Consider the following 12,076-nt stretch of genomic DNA (forward strand, 5'->3'; position numbering starts at 1 on the left):
GTAGGAAGGGAGATTTCCTCTCAGCAGCATGGCTTCTCTGTGCCATGACTGTCCAGTTCAGAATGAGAAGACAATTGTGCCAACATTTTGTCTGATGTCAACAAGCTGGTAAAGGCTTCATGTGGTCTCTAGTATTTTCCACAGGGGCATGCAGGGCTGTAATTTCACACTGAATTGTTAAGATTCATACCACCAGCAACCACAGAAAGGAAACCAACATAGTAATGGGACTGCTAATCTTAGAGCAAGGATCACCTGGCCACAAAGATAAGAAAAATAAGACTCCATAAAAAATCATTTTCAGAGATCTCAACTATCCCAATCACCTGATTTGATTGAATTTCTTATCCAATGGTCACAGATCTGTCTTATCTTAGTAGAATTATTACTTTTATTTTTTCAGTGCCAGTTGTAAAGCTTAAACTCAGGGCCAGGAAACTGTCACGGAAGTTTTTTCCTGAAGGGTGACACTGACTACCTCTTGAGCTATGTCATTACTACTGGGTTTTTTATGTTTAATTGGAGATAATGCTCTGAAGGAATTTCTTTCCTGGGATGCCTTCATTGCATGTGACAGAGTTAGGTGTTGTGATAAGAGTCAGTATGGGTGTATATATAGGTGTAGAACAGACATTTATGGCTTCTTACTAAACTCACTCTGAATATCCCCCTGCTCTTACTCCTGTGAAATTCCTTCTTTTTCTCAAAAAAGACCTTGTCTTTGCTTCAGTGGTCTGAAGGAAAGCCACCTGTCTTTCACTGGAAAGAAAGCTGATGATCCAGCAGGTAGACATGGTATGTGATGAACCTTCTTCTAGAAAATCAGGCCCATGGGGAGCACATTGCAGGCTGCAGTCCCTTGGTGAGGAAAACAGAATTTGTACCACAGCAGAGCAGGACAGGTCAGTCAGGTTGGGTCGGGGAGGCCAGGATACATCTATGTCTGGTGGTGCCAGAGGTTCCTTGCTCTGTTTCTCCTCACAGGTGAACGTCTAAGCCAGGTGCAGTGCTTTCCACAATGAGATATCCACTGCTGCTTTGTTGAGGAAAAGGAAAGGTTATGCTAGGGTTCTTGCAGAATATCTGGCAGAGATTGGGACTGTCCAACCACTTCCCCCTCCCCTCCCTTCCTAAATCTACTTTCCCCCTCATCTCCACATTATTCCCTGCTAACCATGGACTGAGAGTTTCCATTGGTGCTGTCTATGGGGATGTTCTAGAGCCTTCTAACCCCGTGCTCTTCCCAGGGCTGTTAGGAGTAAGTAGTGTTGCCAAGGTATCTTGAGTTGTACAAAATTTCCAGTGGCATGACTCCCCAGCATTGGCACTGTTATTAATTCAAGTGACCTATGTCTTCAGAGCTTGGATGGGGTCTCCAAGCTACCCCAGATTTGTCTAGGGAGAGTTCTCCCAGTGGTCTGCCTACCCCATTCTACACTGTGTTCCGTGCTGGCCAGCAGCTCCTTCCAACCCACCTGCCAAGGTGCTGGCCAGAAATCCTATCTGAAGGCCGTGTGCATTGGTTTGCACACAGGCTGGTTGTTTTGTTGGGGTGTGTGGGCATTAGTTCCAACTGTTCATGTGGGGTCATCAGGAGAAGATAGGACATGGGTTGTCTATGTCTTTGGACACACAGGCACTTCCTTCCTCTTTCCCCCTCATGAATCTCTACACGAGATAGATGCTAGTACGACCTTTGTTAGTGCTTTGCACCCCAGGAATGTCTCCTTAACATGTACTCTCCCGGGTAGTTTTCCCTGCATTAGACTGAGCAGTAGCGGGAGTAAGCCCTTCCCTCTGTGTATGCCTTTGCACTTCTGTCTTCCAAAATTACATGCCACCCTGGGAAGATGAAAACAAGGTTTTTTGGGCTTTCTTTTTGCCCTGTGAGTTCTGTTCTGACTTCCATTCCTTTTGGGACACAGAAGCCTGTGACCTGATTCAAAGGTACTACTCCTACTATTCTGTGGGCAGATAACAGGCTACCAGCAAGGAATTTAAGGAATATAGATTAAGGAAGGTTGGATAGCTTCTTGGCTGCCAAAAACAAGGAGTCAAAGAGCGGGAAGGTCCTCCAAAGGGCAGCTATTCAAGGATTGTGTTTCCTAATAGGCAGTGCCAGGGGCTGCAACACACGAAAATGATTTGGGGCCATGGATCAGAACTTTTTTATTCCACCAGAGAGAAGTCATTGTGTTCCAGGTTACTTTTTATTGAGATTAACAATAAGAACAGTAGAAACAAGAAGGCAGAGGATTAGTGAATAACAGCATAGACAGGTATGTGGCAGGGACTGGTGCAATGTGGGGCTTAGCTCTGAAGCTGTGAGAAAAGCAATTAGGCAAGGTTCCATGCATACAGAAGCTTGTGGTCAGTGCATTTGTGGTGATGGCTGTTGCTCTGGTGTCAGTGTAGCTGGAAGATGGTGCAAGTGCCAGTGCCAGTGCAGCAGTGCCGGCAAAGCTAAGAGATCAGTCCCCAAAGGCATCCACACAGTGATTGCTCTCGGTCCTTCCACGATGCTGCATCCCCCCCACATTCTTCTCCTGGTGTCTCCCCCATACACATCACACAGTATTCTGCCCTTGTATAGCCCTCTCCTGTGGGTATGTGTGTATGTGTACCTAAGGCTGGCTATCCCTTCTTTGGAAGGAGCAGCACCAAGCCAGTTGCCTTCACCTAAAGCCCCAGTGGCCTCCAGATGCTTCCGCTGAAATAGGAAGGCAGGGGCTGGGAGCTCCATGGGAGAGCCTCATACAGGCAGATGCAGCTAGCCCTTCCCAGCATGTGTTATGTGACTGCTGTAGGTCTGAAAAGAGAAGGAATGGCATGAGGCCAGAAAGAAGCTTTGGTTGGGAGGGGATGGAGCACGCTGTGTGGTAATGGTTGAGACTATTTGTGATTCCATGGTAGCTTCTGGACCTGGCACCTTCCCAGGCAGCATAAGGTCTACACACTTGCAGTGTTAATGGCTGGCTATTGAGTGAGTAGGCCCAACGGGGGGCTTATAAGAGATGACAAAGAGGCCCGTGAAGGGGTGAAGAGGAGTGAAGGCTGGTTCTGCAAGAACCTATTGCCCCAGAGGGGGAAGGCTGAGGGGAACATATAGAGGCCTTCCAGTGCTGGCTTGGCCAGGCTGAAACTCCAAGGGGCTGAGCAATGGGAGCAGGCACTCAATAGGAGAGCTCTCACTATGGCCACATGTAGCCAGTTTTTTATCCACCTTGACTGGGACTCTGGCACCAATCCAGGGGCATCAATTTAATGTAGTTGTGAGAAAAAAATGTGAGCAAGGTGTCTGCAGCAGAGTAAAAATTGTAGCTATTTTTCCTACATGTCCACTTGGGTGATACCTGGGTGTGCTCCAGCAGGCCACATCATTGAAAGCCTTGCAGGACCAGGCTTACCTGGTCACTTTAAGGGCTTGTTTGCTGGAGCACAGGGCCTCCATAGATCCAAAAGTGCTGTGGATACTCCCTGGGCATCTGCTACAGCTGCCCTTTGTTACTGTACATATGGTGTACATGTCCCCCACAATCATGAGAACCATCATCCCATTTTCCCTCTAGGTGTGGGAAGAATCTCTTGGCAAAGTACAACCCATCCCCCTGGAGGCTTGCTGGTAGGAGACCAGAAAAAATTCTCCCACTTTTATATAGAGGAACTGAGGAGGATCATGGGACACACACACACACACACACACACACACACACACACACACACACACACACACACATGTGAAAGCGTACAGAAGGGAGCAAGGTGTTAGGCCCCTGACAACCTATCTGAGAGGCAGTGATGGGCCCAGGACTGGCTAGGAGGGGACATGTCAGAATTCAGCCAAAGCATGCCAAGTGAAATGCAGTTGGGTAGAGGTGGCTCTTAGGATATCTCATTTCACATGTGGGCAGTGAGCTGCTTTCAGCTGTGATGAATGTCAAACCTGGAGGAGTGTTGGATAGTGACCATGGAGACAGGGCCAAGATTACATTGGCACAGGTCCCTTTTCAGTGATTTTGCTTTCGAGGATGTCTGGGGAGGGAAGGAGCCTAGGGCATTGTGGCAATTTCAGAGAAAGCCCTGTGTGACTGTCTCCAAGCCAGACACAGTGTTAGTGTGTTGTGTGGGAACCAGTGTGCACACACACTCACCCAAGTGAGTGACCAATGCAGGTGCCTATTGGTCACACTGAGGCAGGTGGAGGGTCAGCTGATGTTTGCCAGCTGGGGCCATCTCCTGTGCACAGGTCTGAAAAGATGGGTGATGGCATGTGGGCAGCAAGAAGAGTGAGGGTGGGAGGGCGTGGCATGGGGTGGCTTCTGTTGGGGCTGTTTGTGGTCCTGTGGAACCAGATGGGACTGGCACCTTCTCAGATAGCAACAGGGCACTGTATTGTTGATGGTAGGTGAGTGTGGCATGCCTGGGACTTGTGGGATGAGAGATGACAGTGAGGCCAGTATTGCCTCCCAGTGTCAAGTGACAAGCCAATCCACTTGAGGGATCTGTCCTTTGCCTTCTGTCCCCGTGGAGGCCTTCCACCTGCCCCAGAGGAGGAAGGATGATGGGTCTATATGGGACTCACAGTGCTGCGCTGCCCAGGGCACACTTCCATGGAGCTGAGTGATGGGAGCAATAACTCACCAGCTAATGCCACCAAGCCTCCTGTATTGTGTCTAAAATGAAACCTTTGTGTGTGACCAACAAACAGTACTGCCCAGCTTACCTCAAGTTCACACCCTCAAACGCTACCACTGAGGGATCATACTCCATGTACCTTGAAAACCATGCCTGGTCCTGCTGTGTCTGACTCCACAGGCTTTGGAAAAGGAGGATAAGGACAGTACAAATCTTCCATGGGCCGAGTTTCCTTCTACTCTGCTGGTCCTCAGAGCTGACCTATGGGCAAAGGATGTCCATATTCCTGTCCAGTGATCTGGGCCAATATAACCTTGACCACATACAATGGGACCACAGGTCTCTAAACAGATCAAATGCCTGAATGTATGTAGGTGCACCCTGGAAAAGGCTCATCTTCTGTGTATATGCTTCCCAAGGGTGGAGGCATGATTTAGAGACTACAAGCACATCTGGTTCTGTGGCCGAATACAAGGGCCTGGCTCCAGTCTCTGGCCAGCACTCAGATGCCCTTTCCCTCTACCTTCCCTCTTCACTCATGCTGCCTGCACAGGCCAGAATGCCACCAGTCTCTCATGTCCCAACCATCACCCTCCTGCATCCACCACCCCACACAGCCAAACCAACTCCTACCTCTCTTACCTCAACCTCACCTGCAGGAAACATCCCTCTTGCTGCAGATCATGTCCATTCGCTCCCTGGCAAGCTCATTGCTGAAACAGGAGCTGCTCATCCACACCTGAGAAGGGAAAGGAAAAGAACTTGAGGTTGAGTGATAGTGTAGAGAGGAGAGAGGAACACAATCCAGAGACAAGAAGGGAAAACAGAGGGAAAGAAGACTAGAAATAACAAATAGTGAAATACAGGAGGTGGGAGAGAGAGCACTGGGGGGAGCAATCTACAATCCTACAAACACCCCAAGTCCCACTGGCAAGCAGTGTTCATCCTTCCACCATTGCCCCAGAATCCTCCTTTGAGACCAAATTGAAGGACACTCAGTCAGTCAGGTAAGGCCCACAAAAATCACTTGTCATGAGACAGGTCGGACACAAATGTTTTTCACTGGCTGCCCACACCCATCTTTATAGTCACAGAAAAATGGCATAAAAATCCAGATGGTCCATGCCTGAAAAATAAAGGTTCTTGGACCTTGCGTAGATGATAATAAAAGTAGAGAGGAGTATACGCTATTGATGATAGAGTCTGCTTCACCATCACAACCTGCGTGGTGGACCGTCTCCCCAACTCCACTCACCTCAACACAATGGGCACCTCTGCTGCACAGCAGTAGCTGCTGGGACCTCGATGGCACCTGCATCGTGGTAACAAGAAATGTTTCCCGGGGCTGGGAAGCACGAAAGAACCTTGAAGAATGATTTGTGTTACTGTCAATAAATGATAAATTGGCAAGCATCAAAAAGTAGCTTTTAAAGTTCTCCAAGTATGCATAGTTAAGGGAACATATGATAGGTGAAATATTACTGTTAAATAAGCAAGGGAAAACCCATTATGAAACCCTGTGGAGGCACACCCTTCTGCACCCCATGCTCCACTATGGCTGGATGCTGGCCTGTGTGGCAGGCACAAGGTCAGAGCCCTTGGATGATTTTTCCCTGGAGGAGACCTCCACACCTAGCATCAATACCACAGACAGAGCAGGGGTTCTTCACAAACTTCAGCAGACACATTGCTGGTTTGCTTTTCAGTCAGAGGTACACCCCACTAGGATAAAGGGGGGATACAGCTGCCTAGAAAGAAGAAAGCAAGGCTCTGCTCTGGTTTAAACCACATGACCAGCTGTGTACTCTACTGTTAAGTTCTGGCCTTAGAGCCAAATAAATTCATCTGTTTTGGAAAAACCCAAGGTGGTTTATTTCCAGTAGTGGGGATGAAATCCAGTCCCCTCCCCCCTCATTCCAGGTAAGTACACATCCCCAGTCCACGGGCACAATCCTGTCCACTCACTCCCACACAGTCGATGGTGGTAACTGCATTGGGATAACCATGCTCCTGTTTTGCACCCAGCTGGCCTGGTTTTAGGGTAGACAGTCTCCTCAGCTCCATTCTGCACTACTGTGACAAAAACTTGAAAGCCCACACTGTCTTGAAATGTTACTTCCTGGCCAGCCACAACCCTGAATGCATCCCATGACAGCATCAGTATTCCAGTGCTAGCTAACATAAATACAAAAAGAAACTAAACTGACTAAATGGATGAAACAAACAAGATAAAGTACATTTCAAATATCAGGATTCAAAACACAAAGCTTCCATTACTTGCAGATGACTTAGTAGCGAATCCTACTAGAATATCTACAGAAATGTAGCTAGACTGCAGAAAATACAAATGTCCAAACTACAGAAAAACAGCACAGTGAATGACTTCCTTAACTTCAATTTTCTCATAATTAAAAAAAATCTGATTTAAAAGAAAATACTACTAAAATCAACATTACAAAACTTGTCCAGTCTAAAAGATGACTGGGGCATGATACTCCAGAGACCAAAGTGGAATAGTTAGCAAGATGGAAAAAATAAAAGCCAGAGGGAGCAAATGGGAATACAGAGAACTTTACATCTGAATGTCTTTCACAAAGACTCTTAAACAATTACTGTCAGTTAAAAAGCAGACAAACAGCCATGTACTGACAATCAAGGGGGTAGCCTGACCCTCCCTCACTATGGGAGGGCTATTTGGAACCCAAAACTGAAAAGGAGTTTGCACATGTCAAAAATTAATTGCTAATCTTCTTCCTCAGCCACCTCCACAGTGAGAGAGTATTGTGTTCCTGCTTCGGAAGTTAAATGCTTCTCCAAGCGACAACTGGCTCTTGCTCTATCTTGATGCCTCCTGTGCCAAAGATCAAACACAGATGCAGACTAGCTGACAGAGTTGGGCACAGCTCAAATGACTGAGATGTCCAGGCTCCCCAAGGCCTTTGACAAGTTCAGCGTATGGACTCCTCTCCCAAAGTACTCTGGCTTAACCCTATTTCTCCCTAATCCAATCCAAGTCACTGCAGAGATGTTTCTGTTCTTTCTTGGTAATGTCTCTTTTGTAGATGTACTTCACTCTTGATTAAACATATTTCAATGAAGCCCATTTTAAAGCTGTACCTCATGCCTCCACCTACAGCAGTCTCAACAATCCAGAAGATTCCAGGCGTGGACTCAATGACTTTGACTTCCTGTCACTCTAGGTTGGTGTGACCTTTTATAACACTTCAGGTTTATGGAATCACAAACCTTATAATTCAAGCTTGACTGCTCAACGCAAGTTCCTCCTCTTTGCTCTGTATGTTATCCCATGGTCTAGATGTACCATGTCCTCATTTCCTGTCACCTGCAGGCACACACCTGAGTATTCCACTCTTTGACTGATACTACAAATAAAGCTCCTATAAACATCTCTGAACAAGTCCTAATGAGGCTATATTGTAGTGTGGACAAATATTTAGGTGCCGAATTGCTATATTACATTCTAAGTGCACAAAATGCTGCCTATTTCCAGAGTGACTTTCTGTACTATTTCCTATGGTCAAGAGAAATACTCATGTTCTGTATTATTCTCTGCCAATAGAGAGATGATCACTCATTCATGGTGTCAGTCTGTGTCAGTTGGCACCTCTGCTTTGGGGCCTGTGACTACACAGTACAACCTGGCAGAAGTGAGCCTGCTCAATTCCCAGCACCTGGATGGCAAAGACAGAGAGGAGAGCCCCAGCACCCTCTTCATGGGCACACCTCAATAATTCAAGCCCTACACTTCAAGGATCCCATCCCTGCTACTACCACCATGAGTCTTTGAGGGACACTCATCCCAGTTGAGCACCCTGTGATCTTAAGATGTAACTTTGCTAATGTCTACTGCTGCTACAGCTTTTTGTGTCCTCATCTAACATTCATATACCACATCTTATACAAAACTGTTAAAAAAAAAAAAAACAAAAACTTTGTCTTTTTATTAGTGCTCGGGCTCAAATTCCAGACCATGTACACGCTAAGCAGGTTCTCCAGTGCTGAGCTCCGTTTTCTGCCTTTTCAAGTTTGGCCTCAGCAAGTGATGAGGACTTGAGTTCAATCCTCAATACTAGGAAAAAGAAGTTCTTATCTGATCATTACTGCTTGTCTCAGACATATACTTGTTATTGCAAATAAGGGAAACCATGGGACCTATGTTTCTTTGGGCCTGGCTTACTTCACTTAATATAATTTTTCCAATTCTTTCCATTTCCTAACAAATGGGGCAATGTCATTTTTTCTCATGAAGGCACAGAATTCCATTGTGTATATATACCACATTTTCTTGATCCATTCATCTACTGAGGGGCATCTGGATTGGTTCCATATCTCAGCTATGGTAAATAATACTGCAATAAACATAGTTGTGCTGGTAGCTTTAGAATGGTCTGGTTTGTGAACATTTGGGTAAATATCCAATGGTGGGATTGTTGGTAGGGGCGGAAAGTAGTGGAGATGAGAAGGGATGGGAAGGGGAAAAAAGGAAGAGACAAAAATGCTTGATAAGAAATGTACTCATTACTTTGCCCATGTAATTGTAACCATCTGGGGATATTATCCCAATGAAAAAAGAAATTCTTATATGGTTTTGGTATACTTCTTCAGCCAGATAGATATGTAGATATAGACATATTGCCAAGAGGTTCTCTATAGTCTGTCTTTTTGCTAGCTCTCTGAAAACAAACTAAAGCCCAATGTATTTTATTTTTCCCAAGTATAATTAATTCATGTTCTGTATATCCTTCTTAACAAACATTAGTTTTCGGAGTTCTGGCTTCCCTCCATAGTCCTATGTGCCACTTGGAGTTCTAAATGGTGGATAGTTCGGGCTCATCCACTTCCACACACATTGTACCACCACTTGGAATAACCATCTATTTCTCACTGAATAATCAAGTCTCTTGATTTTTTTAAAAATCAATGAACATTATATTCTTCAATTGATTCTGAACTTTCCATTCTGTTCTATTCAGTTACCTGTCTGTCATTGTCCCTAACTTTCATTGTCCCAAGCACTTTGCAATATTTCTTTTTTTTAATTGTGAAAATACCGTACAGCGGGCTTACAATTACATGGGCAAGGTTATGAGTACATTTATTATCAAGTATTATTGCCTCCTCCTTTGTTTCCCCTTACCATCACGTTGTAACATTTCTTGAACTTAATCATTTTCAAAATATCCTGCTCATTCCAGATCCTATGCACATCTATAGAAACTTTAGAAATTGGTTCATAAATTTCTATTCAAAAAAGCCTGCTAGGACATGGTTAAATAACCTGCCACACTGGCAGCTCTGAACATTCACTACATGAACATAGACTCTTATGATATCATAAGGCAGAGCCAGTCTGTGAGCAGCTGCTACAACATTTGAGATTCCAGTGATGACACTTGCTATGTGTTGCTGAGCTGGCTGATGGTTGGTAGCCCATGGAAGCCTCAGATTGGGGCTAGTCCCCAGACAACCAAAGACTGGATCAAAAGGCTGGGGCTTTTTGCCCAGATAAACAGAGGCCACGGCAGTGTTGATGATCAGTGGATCACATCACTGCTCATACCTACATGATGAAGCCACTGTGAAAACCGAAAGCACTGAGTTCAGCCCAACTCTGAAGTTAGCTGGAAGTCCCTTGTGGGAAAGGGGTGAGGTTGAGGAAGGCTTGCAAGAGACATCCACAGTCTTCCTAAGAAAGTTGCATTGGCCAGGAGCTGGTGGCTGAAACCTGTAATCCTAACTAGCTACTCAGGAGACAGATCTGAGAATCGTAGTTCAACACCAGCATGGGCCAGAAAAGTCTGTGAGATTCATGTCTCCAATTAACACCCAAAAACCAGAAGTGGTGTTTCAGTTCAAGTGGTAGCTCTTTTGCAAAAGAGGTCAGGGACAGAGTTTAGGCCCAACAAACAGTAATAAAGCCAGATCACAAAGGCAGCAGGGCCACCTAGTGGTAGAAATAAATACCTCAGAACTCACAATGCTGGGCAGACTACCTCAAATGAGGATAAGTCCTAAAAAGACCTAATAAGAGGCCCTGTACTCAAAACAAATGGTGACCCTTGACAACTAAAGATCATAAAAAAACATAAGCAGAAGAGAGCCCGGTGTCAGGCCCAGGCCTGTAATCCTAACTACTCAGGAGGCTGAGATATAAGAATCATGGCTCAAAGCCATCCGAGGAAGGAAAGTCTGAGACTACTATATACAATTTACCACCAAAAAAATCTAAAAGGGGAGCTGTGGCTCAAGTGATAGAGTGTTAACCTTGAGCAACAAATCTAAGGGAGATTGCCCAGGCCCTGAGTTCAAGCCCTAGTACTAGCACACATATGTACACACACACACACAAACACACACACACACACACACACACACACACACACACACACACTCACCACAAGGCCACATTCCCATGCCAATCATGCAGCTGCTCTGAGCCAGCTTTAAGAGTGGGTCCCTGAGCTAGCAGTCAATCATACCTGTGTGTGACTTGCCAACCTGCTACTGTGTAATTTCTCTTGTAGGGAAACAAGCCTCAGCAGAGGGACCAACTTTTCACTGCTCCTACCCCTTCCACCCAGTCCCAGCACTATGCTCAATCTCATAAGCACAGGCTTCTCCTTGCACAGAAGGTTCTAATAGGTGCTCCCAAACTGCAAACCTCCCACCCCCAAGGAAAGGAAGAAGAAGAAAAATCTGCTTTTTCTCCAAACTCCATGGGATTTCTTTGTTTGGGGAGTACCTAGGACTCAACACTATATCTCCCCAGCTGGCAGGGAAGTGCTGGGCTCAAGCAGTCCTCCTGCCTCAGCCTCCCAAGCTGCTGGGAAATTCAGGAACACCACCTGAAAATGGAAACATTCTTTTTCATTTCCCTTCTTGGTGCTGTGAAAAGAAGCACGTGCGATCTGAACTCAAGGCCACACACTTGCTATTCACATGCCCTGGCTGCCCTCAAGCTCAAAGTGTTTCTGGTGACACTAAATATAGTAGATTTGCCTCCCCCATGAGAAAAGTAAAACATGGGAGTGGAGCACAAATCTACTAATTTCAAGGCTGACTGATAACAAATATGATATAGTGGGGCTACACAAGGAGACAGGCATATAGCATTGAGGTTTCCAAGATACTAGCTACCGACTGTGAGCCACAAAGCTGCAGTACAACAGGTGAACACAGGAGAATCTTCCCTGCACAGAAGTGTCTTCCCAAGGAGCTTCCAGAGACAAGAGCCTCCTTGAGATCCCAGTCAAACCAGGATGCACTTAGTTAATGGAGGATGTGATCCTGCCAACTCATCACAGCAGAAGCAATACTGTGCTCCTGTGTTCATCCTGCCACTGAAGCAGGACAGCCACCCGGGGAGGGGTGTCTCATCATCTGAGGGAATCTCTTCCTCTGGGGGAGGTCTCATTGCCCT

Source organism: Dipodomys merriami, unplaced genomic scaffold (genome assembly GCF_024711535.1).
Source record: "Dipodomys merriami isolate MVZ:Mamm:240054 unplaced genomic scaffold, mDipMer1.0.p SCAF_653, whole genome shotgun sequence".
Classification (NCBI taxonomy): domain Eukaryota; kingdom Metazoa; phylum Chordata; class Mammalia; order Rodentia; family Heteromyidae; genus Dipodomys; species Dipodomys merriami.